This window comes from Cryptomeria japonica, chromosome 4, assembly GCF_030272615.1.
Source record: "Cryptomeria japonica chromosome 4, Sugi_1.0, whole genome shotgun sequence".
In the NCBI taxonomy this organism is placed as follows: Eukaryota; Viridiplantae; Streptophyta; class Pinopsida; order Cupressales; family Cupressaceae; genus Cryptomeria; species Cryptomeria japonica.
The window spans coordinates 402,156,324-402,168,983 of NC_081408.1; positions in this window are offsets into that span (position 1 = coordinate 402,156,324).

Consider the following 12,660-nt stretch of genomic DNA (forward strand, 5'->3'; position numbering starts at 1 on the left):
CTTGACTGTTTACCAGTGGCAATTGAATTTCTAGATTTGTCTTTTATTTTACATATCCCTTTATTGAACTCTAACCAGTATCCTTTATTGTTAAGCTGTACAACACTTAACAAGTTGTACTTTAATCCTTCTACCCAAAAGACATCATGAAAGTTTGTCTTATCATTCAAGGCTATAGACGCCTTACCTCTTACTCCACATGGGGCATCATTTCCAAACCTCACCATTCCTCCATTGCAATCCTCCCTGCTGAGGAATTTACTTCTGTCACCGGTCATGAGGTGAGTACAGCCCCTGTCGATCACCCATTCTCCACACCGGTTTGTGCTAGAAATCAATGCCATATCTCCTTCCTCTGTGCTGTCCTCTTTGACTACCACAAAAGCAATTCCATCTTCATCAGATCTCTCTGATTCTTCATGAGTGACTCATTCTTCTACAATATAACATTCCTTCTTGCTTTTGTCCCTGTAACTTCTGAAATTATCCTTCCCGTCTCTATCATTGTTAGGACATCTTGAAACAATATGACCTATCTTATTACATGAGAAGCACTTTAAGGCTAATTTACCTTTGTATTTACCTTGACCTCTTGGCAATCTTCTTGCCAGTAGAGCTTCAATTCCATCTTCCTCCTGTTCCTCAGAGAGAAGATTGTCATTCTCATTTGAATGACCAGTTCTGGTAGTAGAGCTACTACTAGTTTCTTTCCTTCTCCTTGTGGGTGCATGCATCATGGATGGTTTGAAAGCAACATAGATCTTTTGTATGCTGTTGTCATAATTTCTCAACGCAAAAGCAGTCAACTTACCTATTAGTGAGTCAAGAGTTACACTAACTATTCCCAAGGATCTAAGCTCTTGGATAACAGAGACCTTGATGGCATATTATGGTAGCAGAGTTCTCAGGATTTTGCTAACCACATCATCCTCCTCGAGTTTGCCTCCTACGATTTTAATTGAGTTTACTACATCTTTTATCCTCTTACTGTACTGCTCTATGTTTTCACTTTCCTGCATTCTCATCTCTTCATATTTTCCTCTCAGACTGTCTACTTTGGCCTTTTGAACATGGGGATCTCCCCCATAGGCTGTCTTCAGCTTATTTCATATCTAAAAAGCTATTTTCAAATCTTGTACCTCAACAAATTCATTATTTGAAAGTGTGCTAACAATCAGATCCATAGAAGTAGTATTATCTTGCCTTTCCTTGATTTGTCCAGAGTAAGAGTCCCTATAGGTTCATTGTATTCTATGATCACATGATTCCAGTAGTGTTCACCTAGGGATTTTAAATAGAGTTTCATTCTTCCACACCATAAGATGTAGTTCTCCTTAGAGAACTTAGGACCCTCCTTACTCATCATATTTGATCTTTCCCTAAGCTAGTTAAGTTTCTTCTGATTCTAGGGACCTGATGCTCTAATACTAATTGTTAGTCCCAATTGGTGCTGAGAGGGGAGGGGTGAAGCAACATAGTCAATATTTCACAATTTAACTTTTATCTTAAATCTTCTCTCATCTAAGATCCAACAATATACTTAGTCACCGAAGTAACATATGCAAGCATGAAAAGTTGACAATGACACCAAGAAGTTACCTCGTGGAAACCTAATAGGGAGAAAACCACAGTGTGATTAGGAACTCAGAAAATTTGCATTATTTTGGAGTACATCCGGTTAAGAGCCATCCTTGTTAGGAGATTACAAAGACATTGTTAGGTGCCACCCGGTTAAGGGATTTTGTTAAAGGCTGGTTAGTGCCTTTACCCTCTTAAAGGTAGCCTAGTTAGAGGACTTAGAATATAAACTAAGATGTTACCTAGTTAAGGGATTTTACAATAGGGACCTTTTGAATTCCACCCAGTCAAGGGATTTATGTTGGAGTTTTTAGAAAGAAACAGATGAATGATCTGCTGAATTAGCTACTGATAGCTTGATTAGATCTCAATATGCATTCCAATCAATACACACCAGTTGTGTCTTCTCTGTATAGTATCGGTTTCCTTCTTACACCTTTGGCTATTCACTCAATTGGTTATCTCTCCTTCAAAAATACACTCTGTTGGTCCGCTGACCTTTGGCTATGCACTTTGTTGGTCCACTATCCTTCAGCTCTTCCTCAGCCGGTTCCTTGTCCTTCGTCTCTGCACCTAACCGGTTCTATGTCCTTCAGCTCTACACTTAGCCGATTCTTTGTATGTTGAATCTACACTTAGTCGATCTCCCTCACAAATACACTCAATTGTGCTAATACCTCTTAGCACTTCCTCTCACTTTGCTCTTCACCCTGGATCGCCTTCAACAAGATTTCCTTGTTTCAAATTTCATGATCAAAAACTTTCTGAAAGAGCTCAAGAACTCTTTATACATTTTTAGTCGACACCTATAGGCATATCCTCAATCAGATCAATCAAGGATTTTAGAAGATTTCAAATTCAAACTCTCCCGCTCTTTCTTTGTGTGCCTTTCAACAATTCTGCCAAGTGTTCAACCACTTCTACCATCGCATCTTCAAAGGATAGAAACCTCTAAGACATGTCCAGTCAAATAAATGTGAACCAGATAATCCGCATGTAATCATGCTTGACTACATGGTAACTATAAGTTAACTCTACCAACAAATGATTTGGTGTAGACACAAGCCTAACAACTCATTCTTTGCCACTGCAACTAAATGGCCTATCACTGCTCCAAAACATATGGTGATCACATGTCTTCCTTCAGTCACACCAGTGTATCGGTATGCAACTGCACTTCTTGCTTTACCGGTTCATTCTTTGGCTGCTGGGTTGTTGTGGTAGCATCATGTTTCTCCCCTATTTGCCAGAGAGTTACCGGTTGGTTGGAACAACCAAGTTGCTTTGCCTGATTCACCTTTTGTGACTTCACCATCATCAAGGTGACCGATCTTCTTGAATGATAGATCAGTTGACTTAATTTTTCTTTCCTTGAGCTGAAGTACCCTTTGATCATTCAATACCCATTCATTATTGCTTAGTGAAAAGCAACATCACTTTACCTATACCACTACATCGGTTAGTATCTTCACCGGTAAGTGTTGAAAATCAAAGACAAACCTTAGCATATATACCAGTTTTCTAGATTGACCGGTTTTGTCAATGCCAACAATCCAACAATCTCCCCCTTTGGCATTGGCGGCAAACACTTCAAACTTTGGATAGTTAGAAGCATGTTTTTCCATCTCTGTAATAGTTCAGTCATTACTTCTACCTTGAGTAATGAATATCTCCCCTTGTCACTGATCATACTCTACTACAACAATTTTAGCTCAATCACTACCTGCCAATAATGCACTCTAAGCATATCTCCCCCTTTGACAACAATTCCAAAGAGTCCTGTCTGACCACTTACTAGACTGCTCCCCCTAACCGGAGTAGTCAACACTCATCAATCTAGTTTGTGTAGACAAAATTTTTAAGCATACCAGATTGATGTAGAACCTTGTTTGCTTACTTTACTAAATGGAGGGGCATCACCCCCAACTTACCTCTGAGATAGTCAAAGGTGTCCTTTTGTAGTGGCTTGGTGAATATATCAGCCACCTGCTCTTTTTTTGATATGTACTCCAACATTACTTCCTTTTCTTGAACTTGTTCCCTTAGATAGTGATATTTGATGGCTATATGCTTCGTTTTGGAGTGCATCATTGGGTTCTTAGATATGTCAATGGTACTGGTGTTGTCACAATGAATCACTACCAGTCCAACCACCTTTTCTTGAATTTCTTCCAGCAGCTGCTTAATCCAAACTATCCGTGTGCAATTAATTGCAACAACTACATACTCAGCCTTAGCTATAGATTGATATATGCAGTTTTGTTTCTTACTTGTCCAAGATACAATTCATTCTCTAAGAAATAATGCTCCTCTACTGGTGCTCTTCCTGTCATCGATGTTTCTAACCCAATCTGAATCAGTGAAGATACTTAAGCTAAAGTATCCATTGTGTGGATACCACGGACCATACTCCTCAGTCCCCTTTAGGTATCTAAATATTCTTTTGACAACCATCATGTGAGTTTCTTTTGGATTTGCATAAAATCTAGCAACTAGGCAAACAACTTGTGCTATGTCCGGTCTACTATGTACAACATACTGTAATTTACCGATCATGGACTGGTAAAGTGTCTCATACTCTATAGCCTCATCATATTTAGAAAGCTTATAATTTGTAACCATTAGAGTTCCAACAGGTTTGCAATCCTCCATTCCAAAAGTCTTGAGAATTTCTTGTATGTACTTAGTCTGACCGATAAAGATGCCATTCTTTAACTAAGAGACTTGTAGGCCAATAAAGAACTTAATCTCACCAATCATGGACATCTCAAACTCTTGCTGCATTTGTCCTACAAATCTCCTCCTCATCTCATCATGTCCCCCAAAGATGATGTCATCCACAAATATCTCAACAATTAGGTGTTTTCCTTCAGTTCTTCTCTTCAGATACAAGTTACTATTATCACTGGTTCTTTTGAACCCAATGCTTAGCATATATGAGTGTAATCTCTCATACCAATCTCTCAGAGCTTGTTTCAGCCCATACAGAGATTTCTACAACTTGCACACCATATTTCTCTCCTCTCCAGATGCAAACCCTTCCGGTTGCTCTATGTATACCTCTTCCTCTAACACACCATTTAAAAATACTGATTTGACATCCATTTGGTATACTTTAAACCTCTTATAAGAAGCACAGGCTAGCAAAATTCTCACCCCTTCTAGTCTGGCTACCGATGTGAAGGTTTCTCCATAGTCCAAACCTTCTTCTTGAGCATAGCTCTTACAAACCAATCTTGCCTTGTTTCTTATCACCTTACCAGTTTCATCCATCTTAAATCTGAACACCCACTTGGTGCCAATTACATTTTTATTTTCCGGTCTGGGTACTAGAGTCCATGTATCATTTTTCTTTATTTGCTCCAGTTCTTCTTCCATAGCTTTGACCCAATCATAACCTTTTAGAGCCTCCTTTGCTATTTTGGGCGAAAAAATGGAGAGCATACACTCATTCTCTCTTGCTCTTCTTCTGGTTAGAACTCCTGCATCCTTGTCATCGATGATATCTTCTGCAAAGTGATTATTTCTGACATATTTTGCCAATACTGGTTCACTCCTTGGAACTTATTCTACCAGTTGTGCAAGTTCTATCTCACATGCTTCTACATTAGCCGCTTCAATAGGATCTTCTTCAGTAGGTTCCACTGGTACATTGTACTCGAACCCTTTATAGTCCTCTGGTTCACTCTTACTGTCCTATTCATTTTTCTCAGAGTACTCATCTACTCTAACATTTGCACTTTCCACAATCTTACCGGTTCTTTTGTTTAGACACCAGTATGCCTTGCTCTTTGTTGAGTAACCTAGGAAGGTTCCCTCATCACTCTCGGGATCAAATTTTCCAGTGTACTCATCCCTTTTGATGTAGCACCTGCTTCCAAATACTTTTAAATAACAAACATTAGGTGAGTAACCACTCCATAATTCATAAGGAGTTTTGTTTGTTCCCTTCTTTACCTGTATCAAGTTCAAAGTGTAGACAACAGTGCTTATTGTTTCTTTCCAGAAGGTATGTGGGGTATCCTTCTGTATCATTAGAGTTCTGGCACAATCAATGAGAGTTCTGTTTCTTCTTTCAACAACTCCATTCTGCTGAGGAGTTTTGGCTGCCGACATTTGTCTCATGATTCCTTGTTCCTCATAATAGTTCATGAACTCTTGAGAGGTGAACTCTCCTCCTCTGTCTGATCTTAGGCACTTTAGATTCTTACCAGTTCCTCTTTCTACTCGAGCCTTAAACACTTTAAACATGTGAAAAGCTTCTGATTTTTCTTTTAAAAAGACAGTCCACATCATTCTTGAGAAGTCATCCACAAATAACATAAAATAGCAGTCTCCATAGAAGCTCTTAGTTCTCATGGGACCAAACACGTCTGTGTGAACTAAGTCCAACACACTTTCAAATGAGAAAGTTTTACTGCTGAAGCTGGACCTGGTCAACTTCCCTAGTTGACACTCTTTGCACATAGCATTTTCAGGTTTAACTATATCAGGCATAACTCTTACAGATTTTATCTTGCTGATTTTAGCTATGCTATCAAAATTAACATGACACAATATTTTGTGCCATAACCAGCTATCTTCTTCCTTAGCCACTAGACAATTACCTATGGTGGTGTCTAGATGAAACAAATTGCCTCTTGACTGTTTACCAGTGGAAATTGAATTTCCAGATTTGTCTTTTATTTTACATATCCCTTTATTGAACTCTAACCGGTATCCTTTATTGTTAAGTTGTGAAACACTTAACAAGTTGTACTTTAATCCTTCTACCCAAAAGACATCATGAAAGTTTGTCTTATCATTCAAGGCTATAGACCCCTTACCTCTTACTCCACATGGGGCATCATTTTCGAACCTCACCATTCCTCCATTGCAATCCTCCATGCTGAGGAATTTACTTCTGTCACTGGTCATGAGGTGAGTAAAACCCCTATTGATCACCCATTCTCCACACTGGTTTGTGCTAGAAATCAATGCCATATCTCCTTCCTCTGTGTTGTCCTCTTTGACTACCACAAAAGCAATTCCATCTTCATCAGATCTCTTTGATTCTTCATGAGTGACTCATTCTTCTGCAATATAACATTCCTTCTTGCTTTTGTCCCTGTAACTTTTGAAATTATCCTTCCTGTCTCTATCATTGTCAGGACATCTTGAAACAATATGACCTATCGTATTACATGAGAAGCACTTTAAGGCTAATTTACCTTTGTATTTACCTTGACCTCTTGGCAATCTTCTTGCCAGTAGAGCTTCAATTCCGTCTTCCTCCTATTCCTCAGAGAGCAGATTGTCATTCTCATTTGAATGACCAGTTCTGGTAGTAGAGCTACTACTAGTTTCTTTCCTTCTCCTTGTGGGTGCATGCATCATGGATGCTTTGAAAGCAACATCAATCTTTGGTATGCTGTTGTCATAATTTCTCAACTCAAAAGCAGTCAACTTACCTATTAGTGAGTCAAGAGTTACAATAACTGTTCCCAAGGATGTAAGCTCTTGGATAACAGAGACCCTTATGACATATTGTGGTAGCAAAGTTCTTAGGATTTTGCTAACCACATCATCCTCCTTGAGTTTGCCTCCTGGGATTTTAATGGAGTTTACTACATCTTTTATCCTCTTACTGTACTGCTCTATGTTTTCACTTTCCTGCATTCTCATCTCTTCATATTTTCCTCTCAGACTGTCTACTTTGGCCTTTTGAACATGGGGATCTCCCCCATAGGTTGTCTTTAGCTTATTCCATATTTGAAAAGCTATTTTCAAATCTTGTACCTCAACAAATTCATTATCTGAAAGTGTGCTAACAATCAGATCCATAGAAGTAGTATTATCTTGCCTTTCCTTGATTTGTCCAGAGTAAGTGTCCCTGTAGGTTCATTGTATTCTGTGATCACATGATTCCAGTAGTGTTCACCTAGGGATTTTAAATAGAGTTTCATTATTCCACACCATAAGATATAGTTCTCCTTAAAGAACTTAGGACCTTCCTTACTCATCATCTTTGATCTTTCTCTAAGCCAGTTAAGTTTCTTCTGATTCTAGGGACCTGATGCTCTGATCCTAATTGTTAGTCCCAATTGGTGCTGAGAGGGGAGGGGTGAATCAACACAGTCAAAATTTCACAATTTAGCTTTTATCTTAAATCTTCTCTCATCTAAGATCCAACAATATACTTAGTCACTGAAGTAAAATATGCAAGCATGTAAAGTTGACAGTGACATCAAGAAGTTACCTCGTGGAAACCTAGTAGGGAGAAAACCACAGTGTGAGTGGGAACTCACAAAATTTGCACTATTCTGGAGTACGTTCGGTTAAGAGCCATCCCTGTTAGGAGATTACAAAGATATTGTTAGGTGCCACCCGGTTAAGGGATTTTGTTAAAGTCTAGTTAGTGCCTTTACCCTCTTAAAGGTAGCCTAGTTAGAGGACTTAGAACATCAACTAAGATGTTACCCGGTTAAGGGATTTTACAATAGGGACCTTTTGAATTCCACCCATTCAAGGGATTTATGTTGCAGTTGTTAGAAAGAAACAGACGGATGATCTACTGAATTAGCTACTAATAGCTTGATCAGATCTCAATATGCATTCCAATCTATACACACCAGTTGTGTCTTCTCTGTACAATATTGGTTTCCTTCTTACACCTTTGGCTATTCACTCAGTCGTTTATCTCTCCTTCAGCACTGCACTCTGTTGGTCCTTTGACCTTTGGCTGTGCACTCTGCTGGTCCACTGTCCTTTAGCTCTTTCTCAGCCGGTTCTCTATCCTTCGGCTCTGCACCTAACCGGTTCTCTGTCCTTAGGCTCTACACTTAGCCGGTTGTTTGTATGTTGAATCTACACTTAGTCGATCTCCCTTACACATACACTCAACTGTGCTAATACCTCTTAGCACTTCCTCTCACTTTTCTCTTCACCCTGGATTGCCTTCAACAAGATTTCCTTGTTTCAAATTTCACGATCAAAAACTTTCTGAAAGAGCTCAAGAACTCTTTATACATTTTCAGTCGACACCTATAGGCATATCCTCAATCAGATCAATCAAGGATTTTGGAAGATTTCAAATTCAAACTCTCCCGCTCTTTCTTTATGCGCCTTTCAACAATTCTGCCAAGTGTTCAACCACTTCTGCCATCGCATCTTCGAAGGATAGAAACCTTTGAGACATGTCTAGTCAAATAAATGTGAACCAGATAATATGCATGTAATCATGCTTGACTGCATGGTAACTATAAGTTAACTCTACCAACAAATGATTTGGCGTAGACACAAGCCTACCAACTCATTCTTTGCCACTGCAACTAAATGGCCGATCACTGCTCCGAAACTTATGGTGATCACATATCTTCCTTTAGTCACACCGGTGTATCGGTATGCAACTGCACTTCTTGCTTTACCGGTTCATTCTTTGGCTGCCGGTTTGTTGTGCTAGCATCACGTTTCTCCCCTGTTTGCCAGAGAGTTACCGATTGGTTGGAACAACCAAGTTTCTTTGCCTGATTCTCCTTTTGTGACTTCACCATCATCAAGGTGAATGATCTTCCTGAATGATAGATCAGTTGACTTAATTTTTCTTTCCTTGAGCTGAGGTACCCTTTGATCATTCAATACCCATTCATTATTGCTTAGTGAAAAGCAACATCACTTTACCTATACCACTACACCGGTTAGTATCTTCACTTTTAAGTATTGAAAATCAATGACAAACCTTAGCATATATACCGGTTTTCTAGATTGGCTGGTTTTTTTAATGCCAACAATCCAATAGATTTTATCCAGGTTGCTCATTGTTAGTGTTTTCTATAGCTATTTCATTATCAAATAATTCTATGATTTATGGGGATGCATTACCAACAAGAGTTTTCCCTTAGTGGTGGAAGTGAAGATCACTGACCTCAACTACATAGGTTGGTTATTGGATGGTCTCATTAGCGTGAGCTTGTTGAATGAGCTTATTATTAATATTGGGTCCAGTTTGAGTAGTTGAATGTGGTGCTCTTGCTTATGCAAAAGTAGAGATGGTCAGATTAGGCATAATGGCTTGTTGCTAGGGTAATGAATTAGGCATGATTACTAGTGTAATGTTGAGAAATAGGGTTCGCTAGCTTAATGCATGCAAACTAGGAAACTAGGCCTAAGTCTGCTTTGATTACTTTCAAAAGGAGAATCATCAACTAAGCTCAAGATGGCTCAAGCACAAAATGCATGTAGTGGTCCTTCACTGTTGAGTTGAAATGTGAAATTAATTGTAAGGAAGAATGAACGAATAAGGAGCAAGTAAGATAAAATGATAGGTTTTTGCATGTTAAGGAAGACAACGAACTCAAAACCTAATTTTGAAAAATTATGTTAAAGTATAAACTATAACTAACCTATATTCCAAATTTGAGGCAAAAGTGTAGGGACTTAGTCGTCCTACTCGACCCGCTCCCGTCAGTTTTGGCTCCGAAAATTTATAGACTGTAGATCTTTGTTTGATGATTTTGCACCTCTTTTTGTAGCTTAAACTTATTACTACACACAGAAAAGAGAGAAAATTTTGGGTACAAAGGTTTTTTCCTAAATCAAACCCTAGTGTAGGAATTAACCTTAAAATTGAATTGAATTGGAATTAAAATTAAAAGCATGCTGTTAGGTAGTGGAGGCTAGAACTAAAAGTGAAATGTTTATACCTTCATAGGCCTTCTTTGTGTTGAAATTCTCATGAAGATGCTTGACATTGACTTGTAATTGACATAGAAAGGGAAGATCATAGAGGCCATCACAAATGCATAGATTTGTCACAAACTCCTAGTCTTCAATGCCTCGATGATTGATCTCTTTCTCGTGAAATGAAATTGAGGAAAATATTCATCCTTATTATTGATCAATTGCCAAATGAGGGAGGATACCTTACTTTTATATATCTCCCAATAATTTCAAGGTGTATAATATGGAGCAAGTCAACACGGGAAAATATTTCTCGTTAAATCAAGCCAACTGTTGTGTGGACCATATTTGGGGTTAGTTTAGGGGGAGCAAGGCACCCTAGGCTACCAAATCCACGGAGTGGGGTGCTCTAGGCACCTTTCTCCCTCCAACATGGTTCTAAATTGGGACCTGATGTCCTGAATGAGGATAAGATGCTAGTAAAAAATGCTGAATTGAGTTGGATCAGGCATTGTTGGGCACAAAAGTCTAGGAACACTAAACCAGGGCCTAGATAAGCATGAATTTACATAAGGGTGCAATTTTGCAATACTACAACTAGCTATTGAGGTGAATAAGGTTGTTGTAGGTAAGACATATTAGAATTTTCCCATTGTTGGTTGCCTCACCTCAAAATAATTCATTCACGTTATTAGGTCATTTCTAATATCATAAAATCATATCATCCATAAATATTCACAAAAACACTTGCACTCATCATATCACATATATCATCCATTAAACTTAGAAATTCTTAATAAAGTTTCGTCCAATGTCTTTAAAACATATAAAATGTCTTTCAAATTATGAGATAAAATAGGTAAAATAGGTTCAATCCTATAGCTCATTAAATATCACCAACCAAAGATTTAGAGGCAACTCAACAACTATTAGACTTTCATAATACATTACAATACACCCTGCACCCTGCGCCCTGCACCTTGCACCTTGCACCCTGCACCCTTCAAGTGAGGTTATATTTTACTATGATAAAATGTAACTCTATTTTATGAGGGAATTGTATTGTAGCTAGGTATTGTAATGTCTTATGAGAGTCTAATAGTTGTTGAGTTACCTTTGAATCTTTGGATGGTTATATTTAATGAGCTATAGGATTGAACCTGTTTTACTTATTTTATCTCATACTTTGAAAGATATTTTATACATTTTTAAGACATTGGTGGGAACTTTATTAAGTATTTCTAAGTTTATAAAAGCATGTCCTTAGGTAGTAGAGGCTAGAACTAAAATTGAAATATTTATACCTTCATAGGCCTTCTTTGTGTTGAAATTATCATGAAAATGCTTGACATTGACTTCTAATTGACATAGAAAGAGAAGATCATGGAGGCCATCACAAATGCATAGATCTGCCACAAACTCCTAGTCTTCAATGCCTCGATGATTGATCTCTTGCTTTTGAAATGAAATTAAGGAAAATATTTGTCCTTATTATTGATCAATTGCAAAATAAGGGAGGATATTGTTGGACATTATTGCTGCTAGGATATGTTGTTGTCATTGATGTTAACATATTCCTGTGATTTATTGCTCTTGTGGTTGCAGATTGGTTTATTAGGATCATGGTTCAGTATATGGAGTATTTATAGTATCATTATATCTTTCTGTATTGGTTTCTGTGATTCGAAAGCTTAATTGATCATATCATATGATCCGGTTTGCAGTTTAGTTTTCCTGATCAATGCTTTGCTTGGTATTTCCTTTGGTATATTCCAATTGATCAAATCTTGAGTTGAGATTTTGGGAGATTTTTTGGGATATTCATGTGTGTCTACATTTCAGATGTTTCATGATTTGGTTCTCTACAAGCTATATTTCTAGTCCAAGTTGCTGCTGTTTGAGTGTTCTTGAGTTTCAGATGTTGATCGATGAAGATTTGATAAGTGGTGTTGGTGCAACAATTGCAGATGATTCTAATGTGCTTGTGGGTGTTTCCTAATTGTTTTCTATTTGTTTTGGTGGTCCACATTGACTCTTGTGTGCGTTCTTAGTGATTTTGCTGATCCGGTGATATTCTTCGTGTTATGCGTTATTCTTGGTGGTGTAGCGTGTTGCGGTTGATCTTGGCAAGATTTTCGGTGGCATTGCATGGTTAGAGATTTGGTTTAGGTCCATGTTATGTCATATATATCATTATATTGGTCCGGTGGTTGATCTTTGTATCGTGTGATGTAATTTTGTAATTGCGAGATGAGGGTTTAGTTGCCCTTGTTGCCAAGGTTGATGATTTTAGTCATGTAATGTGAGTGTTGATATAGTGTCTACATTATCAGAGAGTGGTAGATGTGGTGCTTAAGAAAATTTATCCTTCGGTGTGGTGTATTGAGAAGAGATTGTTATAGGGCAGACAAATATGCTTAACTG